The 27500-nt window shown below is 42.2% G+C and overlaps 1 long non-coding RNA gene across 1 annotated transcript in view; it reads right to left on the bottom strand.

Annotated features, from left to right (window-relative positions):
- Window positions 1–3890: 3890 nt before the first annotated feature.
- LOC140361123 (uncharacterized) overlaps window positions 3891–27500 on the bottom strand; it is a 34389-nt gene continuing 10779 nt past the window's right edge. The window contains exons 2-4 of the long non-coding RNA XR_011926950.1: window positions 14961–15013; window positions 4504–4542; window positions 3891–4158 (exon numbers count right to left, since the gene is read on the bottom strand). This is a non-coding gene — a long non-coding RNA (uncharacterized lncRNA). The remainder of the gene's footprint in view (window positions 4159–4503; window positions 4543–14960; window positions 15014–27500) is intronic.

Below are 27500 nucleotides of genomic sequence, written 5' to 3'. Positions count from 1 at the left end.
TGAAAGAAAAGACTCCACACACTAGTGAACTCTGGCTCCTGTCCCGCTCCTGTCTCCTGTCCCGCTCCTGTCTCCTGTCCCGCTCCTGTCTCCTGTCCCGCTCCTGTCTCCTGTCCCGCTCCTGTCTCCTGTCCCGCTCCTGTCTCCTGTCCCGCTCCTGTCACGGCTGCACTCAAGTCACATCATGGTCCAGTCACTGAACAACTCTCTGCAGCCCGTTAGACCCGCTGCACTGGTGAAATGAATGTGAAGTCAAATAGAGAACTTACATTATATTAGTGCAACTCTCTGTCACAGCGCGTTTTGCTTCTTCCATGTCCTCAGTCTGAACACAGGCTCACGTGCGGTGCATCTTCTCCCACGGCAGACACATAATGTTCTAAACAGAACTATGTGTGGAAGATAATGTATTGTGACATTTACATTACACAGCAAACGGCATTAAACAGTTCCGTTAGCCACAGTCTTGCCAGAGAAAAAGGGAGCAAAGCCCGTGCACCCATTTGTCCACAAGATGGCAGCAAAGATCTTTCAATCACCCTAAGACGCTACAACGTTTGTCTGGAGCAGATTTACTGTCACTCATCGCATAGTTTGAAGTAGAAAATGAGCAGAAAAATTAGTTATTTGATTTAGCTCCAGAAAACCCTGGAGCCCTGTATTCTGCCGTCTGCCCTGAGGCAGTCTGTCTTACACATGGCAGACAGGGGGCAGCACAGGGAGCTCTGACTCAGGCACAGACACGGCACAGACATTGTACAGACATTGTACAGACACGGTCCATACACGGTACAGACACGGTATAGAAACGATACAGACATGGTATAGAAACGGTACAGACACGGTACAGACATGGTATAGAAACGATACAGACACGGTATAGAAACAGTACAAACACGGTACAGACACGGTATAGAAACGATACAGACACGGTATAGAAACGGTATAGAAACGGTACAGACATTGTACAGACACGGTCCATACACAGTACAGACATGGTATAGAAACGATACAGACATGGCACAGACACAGTAGAGACATGGTATAGAAACGATACAGACATGGCACAGACACAGTAGAGACATGGTATAGAAACGATACAGACATGGCACAGACACAGTACAGACATGCCACAGACACAGTAGAGACATGGTATAGAAACGATACAGACATTGCACAGACACAGTACAGACATGCCACAGACACAGTACAGACATGGCACAGACACAGTACAGACATGCCACAGACACAGTACAGACATGCCACAGACACAGTACAGACATGCCACAGACACAGTACAGACATGGCACAGACACAGTACAGACATGCCACAGACACAGTACAGACATGGCACAGACACAGTACAGACATTGCACAGACACAGTACAGACATGCCACAGACACAGTACAGACATGGCACAGACACAGTACAGACATGCCACAGACACAGTACAGACATGCCACAGACACAGTACAGACATGCCACAGACACAGTACAGACATGGCACAGACACAGTACAGACATGCCACAGACACAGTACAGACATGGCACAGACACAGTACAGACATGGCACAGACACAGTACAGACATGGCACAGACACAGTACAGACATGGCACAGACACAGTACAGACATGGCACAGACACAGTACAGACATGCCACAGACACAGTACAGACATGGCACAGACACAGTACAGACATGCCACAGACACAGTACAGACATGGCACAGACACAGTACAGACATGGCACAGACACAGTACAGACATGCCACAGACACAGTACAGACAGACACCGCTGATCATCAACAGAAACCACAGTCTATATCAGAGTTTTCCCCGTCTCCATGAGTCTGTGCACAGCAGGACAATACGACTGCGTACATCCTTATAGCAAATGAGAATAAAGATCACATTTTATTGATACAACCAATCATATGTCAGTTTTTTAAAAGGTGGAATTTAATATAGGCCAATCCTATTTTGTTCTTCTCTTTCCCTTTCCCAGGTCTAGGTCACATAATGAAGACAGGCCAATCAGAAAGTGTTGCACACAGAGAACAGAAAGTGCTTAAAGGTGGGACACGGGGCAACTTGTCACAAAAACACCACTTAACCGGTATTTTCCAGTGATTACAGTGAAGAATCTAATGGGTGTATCATGTGGTGAAAACTGAAGGGCTGACTGTAAATGTCACTGCATTTGAGTTGGCCTGGAGCATTTTCCCATGTGCTCTTGGTTACACAGTTCATGTTTAACAGCGAGCCAAACTTAGACTTCTAAACCACAAATGACAAATCCAGCATCCAACGTGTACATCCTGTTTCTGAGGTCCTCGAGTTCATTTTGAGCTGAACGTTAAATCCTCATTTACAATTATAGTCCATGTATTTTTATGTCGCTGCAAATCTACAACGTTCTTCCAAATGACAAAACGTGATTATATTCGTGGGAAACATTTCGGGACAGTAATCTGCGCCATTGTTGAACGCTTCTGAGTTGTGTGGATCTGTTTACACGGATCAAAGCTGTGACATCTGCCTTCACTGCTTTGATCATCTATGCAGGTTTTCAGAGCCCATTCTGGAGTCATTCTGATGTCAAATCAATGTGTGCAACTCAAATTCACCTCAAATACAAATGGATCTTCTTTCAGTACAGTAAAGACCCTATTGTTTAACCTTGTTCTATCTATTGTATTTCCGTGTGTGTGTGTCTGTGTTTGTAAAATAAATCTACAGTATATATACAAGTTTTATTGTATATTTTGTGTTTAGTGAAGTAATAAGGGTTGACCCAAAATAAGTTCTCAATAATAGTCCAACACTATTAAGACCGACAGACTCATATATAATTATACGTTGGAAATGCTTCAACGGTTTACATTATATTACCAGTGGTCCTTAGTTCCTATAAGAAAAGCTATAGAATATCTGACAAAAGCGTTCAAACCAATTCAGTCATGGCTTAACTCAGAGCATGTAATCCGTTTAAATGAAACAGATAGGAGCCGTCACATTTCAGATACACACACTACAACACACACCGTCATGTCAGAGATGCACTTTTCTGTCTGAGCCGCATTAACACTGTGACTGTTCCTGTTTTTGGAGAAGGTCAGAGAGGACAAGAGCATGATGGGAGTGGATGTAACTCTTCATGGCCTGGCTCAGATCAGCACTTTGTTCTTGTACTGGGGGTTAATGCTTTTCCATACAACAGTCGGAGAGAGGAAGGCCACAGCTTTTTCAGACATTCTGTGTTGGAGAAATTAGGATGCAGTCTCTGTTGTGAGAGGCGAGGTGCTGTCTGCCACTTTCCCAGCAGCCCTTGGGCCAGTGACAGGGAGATGGATGATATCTGCAGCCTGCTGCACTGCTCCCCCAGCGCACACAAACACCACACATACACACACACACAGCTCTGAGCCAGCACACACATATACAGACAAACTCCTACACACTCTCTTGCTCTTTCTTTCACTTCACCAGGAAACAGTATTTGTCTAATTCACCTTTGTCCACCTATATTGCACATAACAGGGGAAACACAGGAAAACACTGACACTGTTTACAAAGAATAATCAGCTTTACACTGTTTTTTGGAAAAAGTCTTTATTAAAATAATCAAAAATGCATGATTTTTATATGATCTGTGTATTCACAAACATAGGCCTATTTTTTCCTTTATATTTAAATAAATAATAATAGAATTTATGATTAAATAAATAAACTAAATATGTTTTATTTATTTATCAGGCACATTAAAAACAAATTCTTATTTACAGTGTTGGCCTGGGTGTGTTAGGGAGTGGACACAAACATTTGTAATTACATTAACACATTTCCATATTAACATATGACAATATGTTTTCTTAAAACATTTACACGTCCTTAAAACAGTCCTTAGCTGTAACACCAGACTGAGCAGGCCACATGTATGTGAGGTACTTTCAGTGCAGGACGTGGGGAGTGTTTTAATAGCAGTCCACTCTCAGCCTGTTCTCATTGTCCTTACCTGCTGCCATGTTCTTGCATTAAGGACCCAATCCAGAGGCCGGGTCACCTGAGCAACACTGGTTCCATATAAATCAGCTCCAGGAAAGACCTCAGTCTGTCCTGCTCGATGCCTGAAGAAAAAACTTGCTTCTTCATTGTTTTCTGCAAATAACAGAACAGAGAGTTAGAACATAAATGGGGCACAAACAAGACAGACGCAGGAGCAAATCAGGAGAGAGGAGAGAAAGAGGAGGGCTGTTCGGGAAGCATCCATCACTGTATTAAGTGACTGCAGTGGGCCGTGGCAGAGGAAAAGGTCGCCTGGCCTCTCTGTGTGCAGTGGGCACCTGGGCAGAGCAGAGAGCCCAAATGACTCCAGGCTAATTGTGTGGCCCAGGCCGTCTGTTACTGAGCGGGGAGACTCACCCGGCCAATGCAGTGCACAGCAAAACACTCCAATCAAATGGATATAGATACAAATTCGCTTCTGAGCTATCTTTGTCTTACCTTTGTCACTGTGACAGACACTTGCCGAACATCATAGACCTAAAAAATAATAACAGCAAGTTAGTTTTTGTGGGACAAAAGGCAAATGAAGTGCTGCGTCTAGAGTCTGAGTGCAGAGGGATGAGTGTCAACCAGATAAACTGATTGGCCCTAAATCAGTGATTGGAGACAAAAAGCTCTGAAGTTCAGGTATCACTTATCTCTGGCAACTTTTTTAACTGACGACTGGTTGCTAAGGGGTAAGCTTTAGTGGCAATTCAGGACCAACAATAGGTCACATTTGAGCCCCAACCACTGGACGGCCAACCTTCAAGACAGAGCTTAATTATCCAAGCCAGTTACAGTTCAATAACTCCATCAAGCTGCTAGCCAGATAGCAGGTTTCCATAGCAACGCCTCCGAAGTGAATCACAGATCAGAGGAAGAATGGGAGATACCAGCCCCATGGAGGGAGCAGAGCCAGAGGAGTGAGGGGATCCTCCCTGGACTAGAGCAGACCTTTAGGCCGGGCACAGGGGCCACGCAGCAGCAGCAGCAGCAGCAGCAGCAGCAGCAGCAGCACCAGCACCAGCAGCACTCAGCCGCTTCCAGCTTTGTGGTGCTTTTCAATCCCCCGCCCCGTTGTGCAGGCACACAGGCTCACAGGCCTATGGTCAAAGTCTTTTCAGCACTCCTCCCATAGGGTTTGTAGTAATCTCATGAGCTTGTCTCTTGTTCTTCAAACCCTTTGATTAAAATACTGTAATAGTACCACTTTTTAGGCTATTAGTGTTTGATCATAATTACACTGACCATATTTCACTTGAAACCAAGGCGATATCAAACCTGAGGGCCAGCAGAGGCCCAGGTGTTGGAGTGTGAGAGCATTCAGGTGGCTGTCTGGCCTCCTGCCGCAGTGTCTGGAAACTCAGACACCCCAGCCCCCCACCTCCCCTGCCCCGTTCTGTGAGAGCCATACCTGCACCCCACCACCGCAATAAGGGATCCACTCTGCGCTTCATTAGACAACACCTCATACTCCATGCAACAAAACAAGCTCTCTAGTTCACTAAAACAATCTGATTTATCAGCTCAGGTCCTGCCCAAATGTGTTAGCCGAATGTTAATCCGTCCATATTATTTTTATCGGGCCTGTGTGGCGGGTCGCTGTGTTACATGGCCACCTCAGTACAATAGAGTGTAATCTCTCTCACACACTCGCCTCATCAGCTGGAGCCTTTGGTTTATCTGCACCTATTCAAGCCCAGAATCAATCTTTCCTGCACCAACTTACTGACGCACAAATGGCACGCCTGCATTTAGACTTTAACCATTCTTTCAATCATGGTATATATAGTACATACTTGATTATTGGATGGTGACACTACATTTACCTACGACTAAATACATCTTTACCTATTACTTCAAATGTAATGTGCAAAAGCCATAAAAGTTACTATTACAACTAACACACAGAATCCCACACAGACTTTTCTTCTCTATAACACTAATGTCTGTTACAAGACAAATATGACGCTAAACATTTTATCATGAACATATTTAATTAAATTATCTGCAGTGACTTATAGCTTTTTGACATGAACTTAAATCAAAGCAGATAAACCGCACTCACATATTATTTGGTGAACTCGTCTGACTTTGACCAAGCTTTGTATTCCCTCTTCAGCAGAGCTACAAACTAGCCAGGAGCTAGCGGCTTTTTACGGGGTGATATTTATTGGCTCCTTGGCGGATTGCTGTGAGCGCGGCGCTTTGTTAGTGCTGGGGGAGCTGAGGATTTCATCAGAGGGCCCGGTGCAGTGTGTCAGACAGAGCCTAATAAAAGTGTCTGGCTGTTTTGTGGGCACCCGCTCCGCTCTGGCTGTGACTGCTCAGCACTTGTCGCACCGTGCCGGGCTTGTTTGGTATTCACGGGGCATGGCACTCTTTCAGCTGTTGTTGCTGGGGGCTCTGTGGCACAGACACACACTGATTAGTTGGCATCGGCATTGTTCACTACGAGACCAAGTGGGAAGATGGGACGAAAAATATATAATTAGGAAAGGGAGACGAGGAGGGAGATCGAGAGGAGGGTTTTAGAGGGAAATTCTATTGTTTTGAACTGCATTCCTAATATGGGTAATTCAGGTTTTCAGAAAAGCACGATGCCTAGGGAAAAATGGAAAGTTTAAAAAACAGCTCGAGCTGCTATAGTGAATGCATTTACACCTTTGAAACACATAAAAGGAAGTGTTTTGAGGAGGGCTAATACATACTGATTGCACTGCTTTTCCTTTTCTTTTCAATCTTGTCTTTTACCAAGCTGTCTGCCTAAATTACAATGCATGCCTGAATGTGAAAAGGCCATGTTTAAATATTGATTCAGAGCATTAACCAATTAGGTTATGTAATTACAGTGTGAGGACTCAACACATCACTGAATTAAAGCGCCACAACCCAGTGTTCCAGAGATGCTGATGGATCCGTGTCAACACCCAATTCAGCTAATGAGACAGTCCACTCAAACTCACGCCTCCCAATTCAACTAACACGAAAACACAATTTCAACACTCAGTCAATCCGAGAGATCAAAACTCAAGTGTCCCTTTTTAATATTGTAGTCAACATATCCAAGTTTCAAGTGTGTTTTTGTCCAGACTAAAGTTCATCTGCAAATAAGAAGTACACGTCCTATGTCTGGACAGGACCAGCCTGAGAGCGAGGCTGCTGTGGTCAGATGCACAGACCCATAATGGACACCCATGTACTGACCATCCCCGACCAGCTCTGTTGAGGCGCTGACCAGGGTTAATGAACATCTGGGAGAAGCCTGTCATTTACAATCATGAACTGAACACTACGTGAGTTTATTTTGTCAATACTGTATTGCAACTGTGAATACTTGGAATGTGCAGTGCTGCTGTGAACAATGACGGCCTTGTATCAGCTATTCCAAACTTCATCATGTCAGCATATGAAGGAGATGTTAGTCAAACTCAAGTCGAAGGGTCACAGCTTTCTGACAATCTTGCTTTTGTGACCGTGTCCATCCATATGTTGTACATTTTTATATAATTTGGCTTGTTTTCGGGTTCTGTCCGAGTCCACCCAAGAAAGACGATTGTGCCCTCCGCCAGCGTCCCAAGAGCCTAACCCGTGATATTTTATCAAGAGAGCTCACAAGTTAGGGTCTCAGGGAGCAGGTGAAGTACGCCAGTCACAGGAGTCGCAGTCAGCTGCAGGGCACACGCACACGCAAACGCACACGCACGCGCACACACACACACACACACAAACACACACACACGCACACACACACACACGCACACACACACGCACACGCGCGCACGCAAACGCACACGCACGCGCACACACACACACACACACACACACGCACACGCACACGCACACGCACACACACACACGCACACACACACACACGCACACACACACACACACGCGCAGTGCCACTTAAAAGTTCCCCCTTTTTGCCCACAGGCAGCCTTGTCAAAAGCCAATGCCTTTTGTGACACAATAGCTTCATTGGCTTCCATCAAAATTGTAATGCCACTTTGCCCTGGACCAGCAGAGAAAATGCTCCCGGGTTTCCAGTCTTTCATTGACAAATAACTTCTTTAACTCAGCACAGCCACTAGAGAGCTGCAGACAAAAATGAAGAGGTAGAAATAGATTTAGACAAAAGTATGTAGAAAAACCTGAGACAACAGTTGCAGTCGAAAAGAAACATTCCAGGTTCAAAAAGATCTATTACAAAATATCACAAATTCATCAGACACTAAACTCCAAACAGTCCAGACAGAGGCAGGGCTTGGAGACTGCACTAGCGGCTGTGAGCTAACTAGCCTTTGTGCTGGCACAAGAAAACATCCAAGACAAGTGGGATTGCCTCTTTGTTCTATAGTACCATTTTACAGGATGACTCGATCAGATCCCTCCACTGGCCTGTCCACCCGTCTCACAGAAAAACGCGACTAGCAGCCTCAGTATTTGGTTCCAGCAAAGGGACTTGCAGTGATAGCGTTCCACCAGAATTTACAGAAATTAAAATAGAGCACTTTGGCACTCTGCTAAAAATAAACCATCAGTACAGGTAAAAAAAATCTCTATTCTTTGCTTAACTTGCTGTACATCCTACCGCAGACTGCAACACCCTCAATACTAGATCCTGCCACCTACCTGTCCAACTCTGCCAGTGTGGGGGCACGCTTGGCACATGATAAGTAGTTTGAGTCAAACACAACATCACCTAGCAAGACACAGCGCAGGTTCGATTTTGTTAAACTAGCCATGAAAACCGACACGATCAGTGCATTAAAAAACAACAATAAGCATTAACACAATACAACAAAGTAAGATTCAGAAGATCCCCTTGTAATGTTTGTCTATCAGTTACACATTACCCCCCCACCTTTCTACCTAGTCCCGATCCCACCACCCACCTCTCAACTCCTCCCCCTCAGACACAAAAAATCTGATAGATGTCTCTGACTGTCTCTTCTCTCTAGGGATCAGCAGGCAAAGTGGAGGCTTCCGGAAATGAACGCTGGTTGCCACCCGACGCGTTGCCTCGTGCTCATTGCTCTGTCTGCCACTGACTATGCCTTTTGTTGTCCGTGTGAGGCGGGACGAGGTGCGAGCGGGCTGAGGAGAGAGGAGTGAGCTGATGAGGAAGCAAGAAGTCCAAGAGACGGCCGCCACACGCAGGTCAGTGAGGTGGGACACTCCCCACTCCCCCAACACCGAGCACTGTGCTCCATCCCAACACTTGCATTGTCAGCTGCATCTCTGCGCCGCGCCCCCTCCCTCTCTGCTCCGCTCTAGACAGCGGGACACCAGCCATGTCGTGACACTGTACTCCACAACTTACACTTTCATCTCTCCACAACCTGCACTACACGGCCGACAAACACTTTACAACAAAAAGGAGTTCCGAGTTGGCCATCGAAACACCTGCCCGTCACTCGCTTGACCCCGCAAGCCCCCCTCCCCCACAGCCCCCCTGTACCTGTCTCTCCTGCCGTGTCTTTACTTCTGTCTGCAGCTGCTTTGGCCAAAGTGAGATACTGCAGCACAAGTGTGTAGTGACAGCTTTGGCTCTTCCTCTCCGTTCACTCGCTCACACCCTCTATCCAGTCTTCGCCGGAGAACACATTTCTCCCTGCGCTGATCAATTTCTTCTCTTTTCCAGTGGCGCACACGCACACACACACACACACACACACACACACACACACTCACACACTCACTCACACACACACACCTACTGCAGTGAACTGGTTGGCCGTGGCGGAGGATGCGCTGTAGCAGTCTCCCTGTTTTTACACAGAGTGGAACATGGACGCCACAATACTCGACCCATTTGTAACAATACTATATGTGCAGCAGCATTTGTAAAAAGTATGAAAACAAAACGATATTTTGATGCATGCATGTCCTACAAGAAACGAACAGTTGGGAAATGAAACAAGCATCGGTGCTGTGTGAAGAGCTTAACACAGGATGAGACATTATGGCGGCTCTGCTCTCACTGACATCTCATCCTCAGTCACACGCTGTGGTCAGCTCCACGTGAACCAAACACTTAATGTCACAATATTGTGACTGAAGCTTGTACGCAGCAGACAGACGGCAGACGCATAATAGACAAGACAAATCAAACATAACTCTTTGTCCCGCTAAACAGGAGAATGGTGTTGGTCTTCTACATGCTCTTTCTACAGGACAACTGGGAAAGTCTGGTGTGTTTCATTTTCCTTAGGTCTGAATGAGGTCTGCCCTTGACAGCTATTTCTAATCTTGGGTTTTAATCACCTTCAACATCCACGATAGATTAGGGTTATGACCCTGTGTGACATGGAGGGGGCAGGGAGAGAACGGCAAATGTTATCATTGATTGATTATGCCCTTTAATTCGAATGGAAAACGCACTTTTGCCAGAAAAAGGCTCAATTGTAAAATGTCACTGACGACGGCTGTGTGTCGCCTTCAGTCCAGCACAAAATACAGAACCAGAGCGAGCAGAGGACTGACGTGGGATAAGTAAACGCTGCAGCCAATGTCAAAAGCGGGGCCAGGTTGAAGTCTATGGGGGATGGTGGGGTCTTCGTAGATTTGCTTGGTGATGGCGCTGGTGATGCATAGACGGGGGTGGGACTTGGGCTGTATGCTAAAGCCAGCAGGGCCAGCAGGCAGCCGTATAGGTGATCAATCACTGGTATTACCGCCGTGTCACTGCGGAGTCTGGAGCTGTCGCCGCATACACACATCACCCCTCAACACACAAACATCCACAAACACGGGAAATAAAAAGACTACAACTGGTGCAACTGTTTTGACTCTCTTCTGTGTCTGTGGCAAGTTGACGGAATAAGATTTCAATCAGAGCTAGTTCAGTTTCTTAAAGATGTTTATACATACACCCCTTAATATGTCTTTGCTTCTAACCAACGTCACAAGATCCTTAAAAAAGATTATGTAGATAATTTACAAAAGAGAGCCAGGAGACAATATGCAGCACACCTTTGAGAAAACCTGTAGAGCTTTCTTTTTCAAAACATGCCAAAAATAGCTCCACACACACAGGCTGAAGATATCCAGACAGATATCCCAAACAATAGTCTTATCTGAGTCAGAATGGGAGCAGGAGCTGATGGAGGAGACGGGGGGGGTGCAGGGGGAGGGGACTGCGCCAGCCCTGCGAGCGGCCAGCCAGTCAGCGGGACATTAATGACCATCATGTCTTGTCACACAAGCTGTCGGCCAGTCAGCAGATCCTGCCCTTGTCCCTGCCCTTCTCCGATCAATGGCATCGATCTGTCTCAGGGGTCAAGGGGCAAGAGCGTATCAATACAGAGACAGTGGCTGATGCAGCAGGGGAAGAGACTGACTCCAGACAGATCAATGACACCCCCGTCTGCCACCGCTGTGTTATGATTATTCATTTGCCATTAACCCCACCACATTAGGGGAATATGTTTTCCACTGAAGAAATAGTGCTCCAGGCGACTGGGCTTCATAGGAAAGTTAGGTTTTACCAGCTAAAGCACCGTCTGTCGAGACACTGTTGGAGCCGTACATTGTCACGTACAATTGCAGCAATTGTCCGATTAAGGCTCATATTGTTTAATTCTTGATTGAGATTATCAGGAAGTTGCACACAATTTTGTAGCATTAGTGACTTTCCTTGAACAAAATAGCAAAATATATTGACTAAAGGGTGCTTCGGGTGGCTGGGCACTTTGAATTGAAAACCACAGAAAAGTTGTATGTGGCCTAATATCAGTCAAATGCAATAAAACTGTTAGTTTTGGGTATGTTTTATTTTCTAATATTAACAAACATTAATACATACATTATAGATACTATGTGCTGACTAAATGATTCATGATTAAATTGAAATAGGTAAAATAAAGACAGAAACAAGAAGTTCTTTGTAACTGCAGACTTCTTTCAGGCGCGTATGGAGCCCTGAAAAGACTAAATAATCATCATTTATTTGTGTAAGCATTCCCTTTAAACAGGCTCTGCTGGAGCCAATGGGGTTGTGCCGTGTTGCTGGGGCAGCTGTGCAGTGCTGAGGCAGCACTCATCTCACAACACCTCTTTCCTTCACATGTGGAGCAGCTTTCGCCACCAAAGTGAAGACAGAGCAGAGATCCACCTTAAATAAGACTCTCCCTGCTGTGTTGAAAAGTGAGCACTATCACCATCTACAGAATACACCGGGTATCTGCAGCAGTCGAAACAAGGCCTTACAGTGAGTTGGCACTTCCTGGGATTTACCAGGATCGTATTCCACAGACAAACGTCCTTTCAGCTTCAGCTCTCCACAGAGAAACACTCACGTTCTCATTCAGCTCAGTGTGTTCTGGATTTTAACTCTAATTTATCATTAGTTATATAATCTACAGTAAACCATAATATAGAAACTGATCTATACCACTGACGCTATAACCCTAAAGCAACATTTGAAAATAAAATATATATTCTAAATACGACAGTACAATATAAAAAAACAAAAACAAAACCATCTGCAGTAAATGAACAGCAGAATGAAACACTTGAGTCGATAGTTTGCATCTATAATAAGTCAAGGAAATCATTCACTTCAACAGATCAAATCTTATAGTACATAGCAGTAGTAGTAGTAGTAGTAGTAGTAGTATTATATATATCATGATAAATATTGAGCCCCAAAAAATATTTTTCTGTCTCTCACTCGACAGTGGATAAGGTATTTATCATGACAGGCCCGAGGATGAATTAAATAAATATCTGTGCTTCACGTTTAATGATAAGAGATCATCAAAGACCCGCCACAACCCCTTGAAACCAGAGTACACGCAGGATAAATGATACAAACTGCACAAAGGTGGTCCACTTAGCATTGCCACAAACACGCTGACAGCAAGGTCATCCATCACACCCAAAGTACTGTCACCAACGACAAAGAAGTACGTGAAAAATGAATACAACAGCTTCAACTAAAGCCGCATTTCAAATTTGGGGCGCCTTTCAAAGAACCTGGGAGCAGTAAATCCAGAGCTGATCCAGTGGTGTTGATTTGGGGTCATTTTACAGACTGTGGCTTTGAGACAGATGGAGCTGAAGTCGGCCACATCGACATGGCTACAGTAAACAGAGACTCCAGTGTCACAGATGCTTACATTATAAAAGTGTACACGGTATATCACTAAGCCCTGAGAGACGGCACAAAAGACAAGGTCACATAAGGAAAATACTCATATCATACTAACACTGCAACAACTAGAATATCTCAACCACAACAACGTGATTCAAATGCATGCGGGTGGCAGAGGTGCAGAAGCAGCCAGCGCGGATGTCAACAGGAAAAATCTGTTCAGCCCAGCGTGTCAGATTGATAGTGACTATTCATTTCATACTTGTGTTTATGTCAAACCATCTGTGCATCATGATGTTTAGCACACGGTTCACATGTGATCCTCTCTAAACACACGTGCCTCGCACCGAGTAAACATGCTGAGGTGCAAGAGTGGGCCCCAGACGTTGTGCAAACGGGTGACAAGCACAGTGTGTGAAACAGGTTTATTCACACAATTAACTGAATGCATAAAAATATTACGAAGCAGTTCAAAGGAATTCAAGAATCAAAGGGAACATATTGTGCTAAATCAGCGTTTAACCTTGTTACAGCAGTGTTTTCTCATCATTAGTTTACTCAGAGTGTTTGAGTAATACTTTCTTGTATCTCAAGTGCTCAGAAAATGTTGGTTTTCACCTACCCCCTATCCTCGCCCACATCCCTGTACTGAAGTAGAATTATTTTTTAAAAATCCAGACTTCAAGTGATACAAGTAGGGTTCTAAAATGTCTCGTAAACCTCTTTTAAAAAAATGACAACATGTAAAGGTCAATCTGCTGCGGTGAAATGCCACTATGAAGAGGCGGGGCTTAAGTTCAGCAGTTTTGAACAGGAAGTCAAAGGACCTGTTTCTATTATTGATCTGTTTCAAATTGATATTGCAGTTTACAATGAACAACATGTAAAACAATGATGTTATAGTTTAATACCAAATACCTGAAAAAAGCACATTATGTCTCCTTTAATATTTTGAAACAATACCTCTTCATGGGCAAAAAAAACAGGTTTTCAAACTTTTCAAGCTTTACATCGTGTGACAAATTGTAAAGTACATGTAATTCCAGAGAGTCAATTAGAAGTTCTGACCCGCAGCAGGGAGTCTGACGGTGGCTGAGCAGTGGTATAGTTCAGCTGTGAAATGAGACCCCGGGTGTGCAAAAACGATTAATTCTACAGGCCCATACTCTCTTGAAAAGGTCCTCTTAACTTATTCAAAAAGCCTTTAACAGTGGGTACAGTCAGTGAACGTTCTGCAGATGCTAGGACTGGGATGTCATAAGTGTACTCCAAGGAAAGCTAGAAGGTTGTACAGTTAACTCCCAGGGTGTAATTCTAAACCATACAACCTACTACCTCAACCCGGATGCACACACTAGCAATGTTTCACAATTAGATTTATGGGTTTGGACAGTTCAAAGTTGGTATAATGTGTGTGCTCAGGACTAAGTACAGACTAAGACATGAAGCTGCCCCTAAATCTAAAACTAGACTAACTAAATCTAGAAAAATGGGTCTGAAAAAGCACAAAAAAGTTACGACGTTCGCACCATAATGACAAAGACCCACAGAAGCGAGCTTGTGCTGTCAGATTTGCCACAAGATCGGATCTACGGGTTTGTGCCAAGAGGTTAAGCCCCAAAGTATCAAATGAATTCAATAAATAATGAAGAAGAAGGGAAAAAAAAGTATTACAAATGTGCAGTCTGAATGGAAGTCAGAAGATAGATGACTAAAGTGGCAGTAACCTGAGACATTTAGACCAACAGTGTGGCTATGCAGTCGGTAAGAGTCGCCCCAAAAGTGAAAGTTCATGAAACAGATGGTGTTAACTTACATTCATTGATGTTTTCAACTCAGGGGAGGACAAGGTCAGTTATTTTCCTCCACCTAAAAACAGGAAAAGAGAGATGTTTTTAAAAATGTGCACAATGAAAAATGGTCTTCTATTGTTGTCACTTTTCATAAGCAAAATACCCAGTAAGAAAATGTAGCAGTGTCGAGTTTCCCATCAGTCAGCAGATATCTACTCATATAATAACTACTATACTACTGTTCCAAACTACCCACAAAACTGCCTAAGCCTCCCTCTTGCTGGCAGAAGCTACGAGGCAGCTAAGACCGCAGATAACATTGTAAAAAAGAAAAAGAAATATTGTCTGGCTGAGAAAAATGCCAGTGCAATCAAGCATGCTTCAACCAGTTACCATTAACCGAGCCAGGAACCACAGATGATATTAGAACACTGTTACGGCCGCAATGCGACAAAGGGAATTAAAAAAATCAGGGGGAAACGTCTCTTACCGACAAAGCAACAACCGTGTTTTTGTCTAAACTTCTAGCTTTAGTGGTGCCGCATCGCTGTCATATTTGTGTCGTAAGAGGAGGAATTCAAAATGAAACGAGTGCGAGAGGCAAATGTGAGCTCGCAGACAGCGCTGGATCAGTTCAGCGATACACCGTCCGCCATTTTCTCAGACACAAGAACAAGGGAAGAAAAGAAGTGGAGCGAATTGGTTTGCTGGCACCATTATTCAAAGTTTACCCCTCTGTGTGTCTCAAAGATCTGATGACTTTCTCATAAAAACACAACATTCATGTATTCTGCTGACTTTGTGAAGATATCTTTTGTCCAAATAGAAATGTTAGCCCTGTCCCCCCCCCGTCCAGAATCTGCTGGCACATTTTGGTGAGGAGGGGACGGCGGTGTAAAGGGTGGTGTTTAGGAGTCATGGCAACCTGGGCCTGGAACGCAGCCAAGGTGACGAGAACTCAGGGCAGGAATGCCTAGTGCCTTCCAAAGTCAACTCCACGGGTGTGCTGGTTGTTTAAGATTACATCTCAAATGCCAGGATTGTTCTGAGAGGGGAAAAACAAAACTCATGCAAGCTTCAGGACATATGTTTAGTGATCCGTACAGACATTTAAAAGAAACCATGATCTGTGTCTTACGCTATACGTCTGTGACAATAGGATTAAAGAGCCATCCCAGTTTATGTGTTTGGTTAGAAATATTATTTTTTTTCACTATGGCAAACACAAATAGAGGTTTGCCTCCTGACGCAAGGAAGAGGACTGAAGTATCATGAAAAAGAAGGTAACATTTCAGGTAACTGATGTCAGTTGCACAGACAAATGAAGTATTACATGCAAAAGAACAGCTTCACAAATGAATGGTGAAGTAAGTCAATAATATTGAGGAGTGCGACCAAAGACATCACCAATCCCGGAGTAATGTGATTTTAATGTCAGTTAAGCTGTCTGTACGGAGCCCAGATTATTAGACCTATCTCTACATCAGTAATTAGCATGTGCTTGGAACAAAGATCCCATCTTGAGAGCAAATCAAGCTGTCTGAGCGGTGCCTCTGAGTGCAACTGAGAGACATCTACAGCTATTACTATGAATAACAGCCTTCAACTTTCAATGTGTCAGAGCATTCCTCCGGCCCACAGGAGAATTGAGATTCAATTAAGTACCTGCTTATGTGCGTAGCATATTGCACACCATGGTGTAAGAGATGATGAAATCCTAACTGCGTTACAGTACAGACAGTTAAGATCAAATGTAAGCTTTATAAACATTTAAGATCAGTTTGGCAAGTGCAAATAATGGAACATGTGCATTAGTGACAAAGGAACGTGCACAGGCACCAGCAGTGCAAACATGAGGAGCTCATCTGTTCATATTAAACAAAGCCTCTCAGATAATGCAGCTCTAAATATTCCCCCACTGAGGGTCATCCCATATCCTGAAAGGCAGGAGGCCAGGGTCAGAGTTCACATGAGAAGGGGGAAGGACTTCCCCTGGGTCTGGGGCAGCAGCACCCCTGTCTGCACCAGCATTAGAGCTCTTTAAATGGGGAACAATTGTGTCAAAAGAATAGCAATACCATAAAACAGCTGACAGTGCTTATTATTTGATGTCTATATTCTTAGAAATATGTATAGTTATTTCTGTGGTTAAAATAAAATAGTGATTAGAATGTAGAATGTCTATTGTATCATATATTAATATAAAATATGTAGGTTTTTAACGGAATGATTAAAAAATAGGAATAACAAACTTTATTTTAACAAACAAATTCCTGAAGGATGTGTTTTCATTTTCCACAGAATCCATGAAGACAGCTTGTTATTTCTAGCTCCACGCTCGTATCTCTATTTCCTCTTGGCTTCAGCCATGACAGAAAGCACTCAGCAGCTTCATTCAGAGACTGATGCACTAAAACTATATCACTATATTGGGAAACATTCTGTATACATGAATGAAGACACAAATATTATATATATATATATATATATATATATATATATATATATATATATATATATATATATATATATATATAATATTTGTGTGTGTGTATATATATATAATATTTCTGTCTTATATATATATATATAATTGTATATATATATATATATATATATATATATATATTCAAAATGTATTTTGTTAACAACTTGTCTATCAGTTTCAGCTTACCAAGTGCATCAAAAAGTGAAGTGATGCTTAAAATGTGTAATTATACATGAATGTTGTAGTAGTAGTGTGCTTTGAGCTTAAGTAGCTCAGTCTGGTGGCCAGCCAGGACACTGACTTTGCCTGACCCACCTGTGTGTGGATCCTGCTGCCTAGCACCAGACTAAACACTCACATTTCTACAGCATCTCATTGGCTGCAGCTGACTCCCCGACAGCCAATTACAGCTCGGAGAGGCATGGATGGAGGGCAAGTACCACCAGAGTTAAAGGAAGAGGAAGAGACACAAGTAACCGGCATGCTGGGAAAAAAATACTACTGCTTCTAAAAATAACTTTAACCGTTACTTCTACCAAAATAAACAAATGAATACAAATAAATAAGAAAAAAATATAAAATAAAGTGTCCAGTGTGGCACAGAATTGATTCGGTGAACAATGCTGCTATCAGACCGTGCTTTTATCATCGCTAAAAGGAATCAATAAATAATGAATTTCAAACGGTGGAGTTTCACCAACACAAACGTATCCTACACGTGAGCGCATAAAGTAACCTCGGAGGATCGATGAATATGACATTACACAAAGCCGGAGGAATGCATCTTCTTAATTGACCAGAGCATTTCAAATTAATTCCAGCAACAATTAAAATGGATTGGCCGGTGTGGCACCTTCAGCCCGAGCGTTTTATGGCGTGTGCGGTTCACCCCTCGACCTGGCCTTGTGCTTTAATTACCACTGTTTGATCAGGACGCACAGGCGATGGAGAAATAAAAGGCTTACTTTAGCAATTTACTTAGCTAGTAAAACATCTCATGGTGATATCACAAGTAATTACATACATAAATACATGTACGCTGTAAATAGTCGCCCGAGTAAACAAGCAAATTACAAGAGCGTGTGTTGTTCGCTTCATAACTCATCATGGCCCAGAAAGTGAATCCAAATGATGTCATTCGTAATCAAGAAGCAATTATTTTGCTAAAATTACTCAAATCTTTCAAGACTTGTTCTGATCATGTCAGCTCAAATTACCTTCACTTAGCTCAGAAGTTGTTTATGCCTAATTTAAAATACATGCACTCTTTACTGGAAGATGAGGCGTTTGGTATATACTCAAACACAAATACTCAACTATGGTTAGGTGTCCAGAATTACCTAAAAAAGCCTCAAACATGCATAATATAGGGCTAGAGATAAAACATCAAACAACAATTTAGAAGATATTGAGAGTAAAGTGGTAATCTAATGCTTCATTTTCTGCATTTGCCACACCACACACAGGCTGGGAATTGCTCTTAACATGAATATAGGCAAAATTTAAAAAAAAAACTCCCATTTACAATATATGAATAGACCTGGAGAGGATAAAATTGCACATTAGCGCAGGTGAGTTAAACATCAAGGGACTCATAAGGCATTAAATGGTGTTATAATCAGGAAGCCACAGTTGTTAATGTGCCATTATTCAACAGAAATGTGCAGTTTGCATTAGTATTTGAACACACAGTAGCTCTTCCACACAGCAAAGTCCATGTCTTAATCCTTTTACCACAAAGATATAAGCCAAAAACTAAGTCAAATATTGAATCCGTCTCTATATTGTAAACGTTTAGCTTCAGTTTACATTTGGATTATGCCATGTGCATTCATATAGACAACATTTATCCACAATTGCCTGTGATAATACAGCTGCTCGTTCTATCAGAATAAAAGTACAATTCAAGGCAATTACAAAATTAGGCTTTTACTTTATCATTTTCCAAAATGCTACAAACAGCATAAAAACTGTCCCCGTGTATAGAGCGACTAAACTCTTCACTAATGACCGAACATGGGGAGGACCAGGTGTGCACATCTCAGAGAAACTCTGAAATGTGTGGCACATTTTGTGCAGGTTTTCTCCAGAGGAGCAGGCCCTAATCGACCACATTATCAAGGACTCTCCATTACGGAGGCCGAGCAGGCAGTTCTCATAATGAGACCTTTTCTTGGCGTGTCCTTACCGATGCTTTCCCAAACGATAATCCCGCTGCACAACCTCTCATTATCAAAGCAATCGTCTGACAATAGGAAAGGAACACTGCTGTAAATTAGTGAAGGTCTATGGAAAAATGATTGCCGATTTAGGGCTTTAATTAGGGCCAATGCAAAACAATCAGAGACAATTAGGAGGTACCAGTCAATAAGCCGAAACTCATGAAGAGGAAAAGTAAGATTAATATGATGAGAATCTTTAAATGGATATGAGAGTGTGGATGGCTTCAGCGCACACTTGGGAGGTAGAACTCAAAAGGCAAGTAAATCAGCAAGTGAATCTAGTCAGGCCTCCACCGAAAAAGGCCACACGGTTTTAACTAGTTTCCTGAGTACAAGTGGAGACGAGCAGTCCGTTCTAAATGTTCCAGAAATATGATTGTTGAAGGAGACTTCTCATTCATCGTTCAAAAGACGTATTGTAACTACTTTATTACGCTGGAACACACTAATAACGCTCTCTGTCACTGGAAAAGAGAAACAAGAATGTGCTGTTCTCACACCAAAGGCAAAAGCAGGATACACATTAATGATGTTGAGATTCTGAATGAATGCTCTGTGCGTTTGTTGTTTTAGTTCACAGAGTTTACATACGATATGCTTGTTTTTTATTTTTAGTCTTTCCAAAGTATTTGACATCCCATGTGTCAGTTTGAATGAGAACTTACAAGAAACTAGAACATGGATACAAGCAAGATTGAAAAAATAAAATACATATACATACATTTAGCAATAATTATAGTAGTAATTATTAGTTGGTTTTAATATGTGAACATTAAAAAAGACCATAAAAACACTATTTAAAAAACGATAAACACGTGTCTGATTGTAACCTCTCCCTAAACAGGTACACTGAAGTTAAAGTGAGGACTGTGGAGGGCTGCGGTGTAGTAGTTGTATCCATTTAACTACAAGGCCTGTGATCCTTGACATTCACAAAGATATACGAGCCACGTGTAGAGCAGCAGAGCCGAGTGCGATACGTCTGGATGTACAAGAGGAATCTGGGCATACAGCGTTAAATCACATGCAGCTGACCAGAGCACACCAACACAATCAGGCCGCTTGTTTTTAATTATCATCTTTCAAGTCAACCAACTGTACGTCCGCTTTCATTAGAAGAGACTTGTGCTCAAATGAAAACGTAGACAAAGCACGTTTGAACTTGGAATATCAAAGGCATTTTTAAAACCGATGGAGGGAACTGAGAAGCAGAACTAAATTGGAAATGTATGAAACTATGTCACTGCTAATTTATTAATTAGAGGGTGCTTTAGTTGTGAATCTGAAATAATTATGTCTAAATAATATACTAGCTCCATTTCTTTCTAATTTAGTCAAGTCACTTCATAAAACAATGTCAATGATGCAAATGGCCTTTTTCTCAACAAATATGCAGCTAAAACAATACCAGATGTTTTATAACTACCGTAGAAATTAATTTATTTTTATTTACTTAACAAAAGAATTTCAAACTAGAACTTACTATTATTACTAATATATTATACTTGTGAAAGCATCATCTGTTTGTTATCTTCTTCATATTTATTATATATTACATTATATATAGTATGAGGATTATTATATCCATTCAAAACATGTCTTTATAGGTATTAATTTAGGTTTAATTATCAGAAAAAGGTTAAATGTCTGTAAAAAAAAAATTAAAATCACAAACGTGCAGAAATATCACCTTCACACTTATTTGAAATTTCACAACTTTTTTGCCATTTTTATTTTTTAAATCAGCTCTTTTTGTATAGGACTGCAGATGTAAAACTATAGCTATTTGCTGTGGAACATCTCTGTTTTTATAATCTTATTGTCTCTTTACATTGTCCCTAAGAATAAAGACTAAACTAAACAGAGACGATACACCCGATTTTCAAATTTAGCATATCTTAAAAACGACATTCCCAATAATATCTATATTTTGATATTTACTTCCCTGTGTAATTCCCCGTTCAAAGGGCCTCCTATGCACGAGCCCCTGAACAAAGCTCACCGCGGGCAGAACATGTGGCCTATGTGGCTGAGCGCGGCGTGTCACAGTCTGCTGCGACGCCGGCCACTGCCAACAGGAACCACGCAGGACCAGGAGCGTGGATTAGAAACAGCACTATGTTTCCACTGGACTCACCCCTGCTGGGCTACATGGTCCCTGGTCCCTTTGTCTGCCGTTAACCCATTAAATCCCGCGGAAGAGCCCATTCACAAATGTGTCACACACTCCGGGGGTGCAGTTTGTGAGGAATAATGATCTTAAAGGGGTTACAGAGCATTGCCACTGATCCCCCACTGCCACTACTCGTAACCTCCCCACACACTTTCCATTGTTTCCAGGGGTGTTTGCACTTTCAATTACAGGGGACTCTTGTTTTAAGTTCTTCAAAACAACAGGAGGATGTGCCACGATACTTAATGATCTCCTAAATAAACTCCTCGGGCTCTCTATGGAAGTCGATCATGTCCTGGCCTCTGCTTTAGGGGTAAAAAGAGGATATTACTTTTGTTCTTATTTCCTGTGTGTTTCAAATGAATATAGCCTGGAGACGTTCGCCAATGCGTTTAGAGCTGCGTGCAGAGTTAAAGAGCAGGAGCACACGAGCGAGGAGAGGAGTTGCAGGTTCACAGAAGGTAAGTGTAATTAGACTGCAGTAATGCCTTCCATGATTAATGATGTGGGCCTCTGGAACCAAACCATGGGCCGATGGCAAATTACCATTATAAAAATAAACTGTGATGTGGATGGGTCAGCAGGCCGGAGAGAGACAAATGTCTCAAAGTACTGTGTATTTATATGCAGTGTACTATAAGGGGAAAAGTGACCCAATTAAAGCCTGGCCACTGTTACACGTGTTAGAGGAGACAATGATGTGTGCAAAAAGACTAACAAACGCTACAATGAAGTCAAGTCATATGAATATATAATATGTCTCAAATTGTTTTGAATGTGCAGAAAAACAATGACTAAAACCAGTTATATTACAGTTGTTGTTTTTGAAATATCCAAACTTAGAATATCGAGTATATTATCTGCAATAAAAACGATTAAAAATTAGCTTTAAAAAAAAGTCAGAAATGTCCAGCGTAATTTCCCAAACAAGGGCAAAAAGTGATATTTCTGCCATCTCATTCATTTTATTTATTCATAAAGGGAAACCCCAATGAGAAAGGTTCTCTTTTTCATAGGGTTACCCAGTTAAAACACAACATAGAATAAACAACAGAATAAATACCGTAACAGTTAGTGGTTAATTTTCAGGTCCTTTCACGTTTTATGCAATACTTGAACCTCAACCAAGACATTTACAGTATATTTCTGATGCATTGCTAAAAATAGCATTTGAATATTGTTAGGAAGATAATAAAATAAAATAAAACAAAACAGATCATCAGAAAGAGGGATATTCAATTTTATCATTATCGTCCACCTTTATGTATGACCTAATCCTTCTGGTTTAAATTAATTCCATTAAAAAACGGTAGTGCCTTGGCTTGGTTTACAGAGCACAGTAAAGATATGCCTGGAGTGCTCCATGCAAAATTCCTCGAGTGTCTCAAGAGACCTGCAGAGTCAAGTTCACTCTTCTCAAATGGTGACTTCACTGCTCGGCACATAACCACATCTGATTAGTTCTTCACGTCCCAGTGCATTCAAAAACACACTCACACAAAAGCACTGTCCTCAGATGGAGAGTTCTTGACTCAGTCCCAGTTTGAACTCCTATGCACTTTACTTTTATGATAGATAATTCCTTGTAGTAGCCAGACAGCATTACTTGGAAATCCAAAATAGCAAGCAATCGGGGAATGGTGCGGTTACGAGACGCCTGAACTGCTGTCAAAAATGCGACAACTATGCAATTATTTGACGGCGCATAACTGCAGTGTCTCTTGCATATTTATTTAACTTATGCAGTGTGTTTATATTATACGTCTATATTTTCCATTATCACCTGAAAAAACGAAACAAATCTATTCTTCAATTTAATGTGAATTTGTTTATTTTTAAAAATCACACATTAAACAACATAATTGTTTACCAAAAACTGACTAAATTACATTATGATTGTCTAAATGTGTAAATTATCTTGTTACTAGGGAGTGCTGGCGTCTAAATTTCATGCCAAATTCATCACTGGATCAGTGATAACAGTAAGTTTTGTTCATGTTCAACAATGGTTAACACACAATCATCATTATGCCCAATAATAAATAAAAACAAAAACAAACAAAAAACTAAAACTATATAAACTAGAGGAAGTAACATATTTGCTATTTATTACATTTCAAAATATCAAAATTAAGAAGTTATTATGCACACAGCCTCTACATTGTTATCTTTCAAAGTGCCATTTACTGCACTAATCAGACCAAATCCTTACAAACACTTTTTGTTTAAATTTAAATAAAAATCAATGCATGCACATAAATGTCCCCAACCCCAGTCTAATATCAAAACTGAAGAGTTTCAAATTATGACTATAACAATGCAAAAATACAAACCCGTTCTATAAGACACAAAAAAGCAAATGTTTAAAAAAATAAATAAAATCTTGTATTGTGCATCTGAGTGTCCATTTTGTCCTATTTTTTTCCAAATAAAAAAGAAAAGCCCCAGCGGTGTGCAGTGTTGTCCCAGTTTGTTTTCATGCGGCACTTCTTTCACTGCTGTTTAATCCAGTCACATCAGTTCCCTAAGCAGGTGAAGTCAGCCAAAGACTTTCCCACGGTCTGAGAGCAAATCCAGCGCCCCAAGCCCTTCCTGAGGGCCGGCCATCTGTCCGTTCTGTTTGGAGTGTGTTACTGGCTAAAGCGTCAGCTGCATGACCAAATTTCAACGTTCCAGCACACCCCTCCTTCCCCAAGAAAAGCCCCAAGTAACCAGCCAACACACACACACACACACCCAGCTTGTGCCGAAACACAAACAAATCAACAAACAAACACACATGCGGCCGCCATAGCAATAATTCAACCAACAATACAGACATACTTTTTAGGCATATCATAAAATATTTACCTCAATTAGACGTTTAAGAGTTTATCCTTGATTTAACATGAGCGTTTTTATAAGGAAGAATCGTCATTAAGGCGGCTCCCTCTGCCTCTCCACAAAGCAATTGACCACATAAACCTTGACCTTTGCTCCGTCAGAGAATACATCATCTGTGCCTCTGACTCTCATACAACAATCACAACAACAATCTGCTTGTAGAATTATACTACACAATCTTTGCGCACTGCCGTAAAAAACTAAAATAAAAATGTCGTAGTTTGAATTTGGTTTTGGAGCAATCATGTGACGCATTTCATTCTCTACACATGCTGCCGCCCCCATCCCACCTTCATCCATCCCAAAGCTTTGCCCTCCTCTTTTTCCTTCCCCAAACTGAAGTCCTATCATTTTAGTTCTCTTCTCAAAGAGTGGCTCTGCTGCCCACAAATCTGGACGTCGGAGCGACCTGACGCATTTTTAAAATGCGTGACATTGCCTCTGTGGGAGCATGAGAACGAAGCTTCCTCAATAGTAGGGTCCCCATACCCGGGCCGTAACCATGGAAGCAGATGCTTGCCCTCCCGGCCCTCCTTACCTCCTGTCGATCGCGGGCTGTGAGCTGCTCCTCCAGTGAAAAGAGGCTGTGCCTGCCTTTCTCCTCGCTCTGACCGAACTTGCCCCACTCCTCAAAAGGAGCCATTGAGCAGGTCACTGGTCTAGACTTGTTTGCACGGTCCAGGGAGCAGCCTTGATGTAACCCCTGCTCCTCTCTCTCTCTCTCTGTGTGGCTGCCACAGCAGCCGCCCAGCGACTGCAGACTGTGGAGGGGCGCGGGGGGGACATTGGAGACGTGGATTTGAAAAGGAGCCCATCCAATTTTGCCATTGTGCCTTTTCATTCATCGATCGAATGAATATCGAACCTTCTGTCCCTGTGTGTGTGTGAAACGGATAGCTTAGCAAGCATTTTTACCCTCTCACTTCTCAGGTCTGTGTTGTGGGCCTAAAGCATTGCTCCTCTTGTCACAACTTGTAAGAAGTTATAGTTTTTATATGTATAATATAATATAATATAATATAAATTACATGTATACAAGTAAAAATAATTATAATCATGCAATCATTATAATATGAAAATTACACCTTTATGTCTTTGTATGACAAATGTTTAATTAACTACAGAATTATACATGACATTTATTTGCGCTTACAGATACTTGTATTTATATTGCATAGTGCTATTTGGTGACTAAATATCTTTTGTTGTATTGAGGGAAAAGATGTATTTTCCTCTCACATTTGATGACAGACTGAGCCTCATGCATTTGACTGCAGCGAAGAAGGAGAAGACGATCAATGTGGACAGATCAGTATTGTTTCAGTCAGACAAGGCCATATTTGTTCAGTCTCATATGACAAACTACATCCATCCATCCATCCATTTTCTACCGCTTGTTCCCTTTTGGGGTCGCGGGTGACTGGAGCCTATCCCAGTGACTTCGGGCCTTAGGCGGGGTACACCCTGGACAGTGGCCAACTTGTCGCAGGGCCAACACAGAGACATGACAGACAGACAGTTCACGCTCACATTCATTCACTAGGGCCAATTTAGAGTTACCAATTTTTACCTAACACATGCATGTCTTTGGATGGTGGGAGGAAGCCGGAGAACCCGGAGAGAACCCACGGTAACCCGGGGAGAACATGCAGACTCCACCCAGAGAGATCATGTGATGTTGGTCTGGTCCGGGAATCGAACCCATGATCTCCTTCTTGGGAGGCAAGAGCGCTAACCGCCTTTGCCACCGTGCAAACTACAATTAAATTTTTAATTATTAACAATGAGCCATCACACACTTTGAGAGACACTATTTTCCATTACAAACACATTAAACTGCGCTTTAAACCACATCCCATAAAACTAAGTAAGCAAGACCCGATGAGCCGATCTGTTTCCATGCTCCAAGTGACAAGTTGCTATGCAGGGGCCAATCAAAGGGGGCGGTAGGGGGGACAAAACGGGGCAGAAAATGAGCAAATTCAAAGGCAGAGGCAGAAGAGCAAAGGAACCAGTCAAGTAAGAAGGCAAATGTATTGTGTTTCCAGAGCGAGTACCAGCTCTGCTCCCACCAAAACCACAACCCGGGACGTCCAAACCCATCAGCGGGACACCACATGAGAAACGCAATGCTGTTAAATGATATTACAAACCGTATCATCATTATTGACATTTTAAAATCCTTTGACCATTCACAATTTAAATAAGGCTGTTTCTTTTTGCAAATAAATGCCACATACTGAAATCTAAATCTATTTTTTACAAGAGAATGTGTTTCATTTTCCATTTTGATTTTATTGTACACAGAACTACATTTTTTAATGTGTAATTTGAGTTTTAATCCATCCATCCATTTTCTACCGCTTGTTCCCTTTCGGGGTCGCGGGTGACTGGAGCCTATCCCTGTGACTTCGGGCCTTAGGCGGGGTACACCCTGGACAGTGGCCAACTTGTCACAGGGCCAACACAGAGACATAGACATTACAGACAGTTCACTCTCACATTCATTCACTAGGGCCAATTTAGAGTCACCAATTTTACCTAACACATGCATGTCTTTGGATGGTGGGAGGAAGCCGGAGAACCCGGAGAGAACCCACGGTAACACGGGGAGAACATGCAAACTCCACCCAGAGAGATCATGTGATGTTGGTCTGGTCCGGGAATCGAACCCATGATCTCCTTCTTGGGAGGCAGGAGCGCTAACCGCCTTTGCCACCGTGCGTTTTAATCCAATTTATATTAAAAAAAACAGTGTGGCTAAGCAGCCAGCTCCCTAAATGCAGCTCATTAATAT

The sequence above is a fragment of the Eucyclogobius newberryi genome, unplaced genomic scaffold (assembly GCF_026437365.1).
Source record: "Eucyclogobius newberryi isolate DKJ021-1_F unplaced genomic scaffold, fEucNew1.0.hap1 SCAF_15, whole genome shotgun sequence".
Lineage (NCBI taxonomy): Eukaryota > Metazoa > Chordata > Actinopteri > Gobiiformes > Gobiidae > Eucyclogobius > Eucyclogobius newberryi.
The sequence above is the reverse complement of the archived record's forward strand: the minus strand, read 5'-3'. Positions and strand labels throughout refer to the sequence as shown.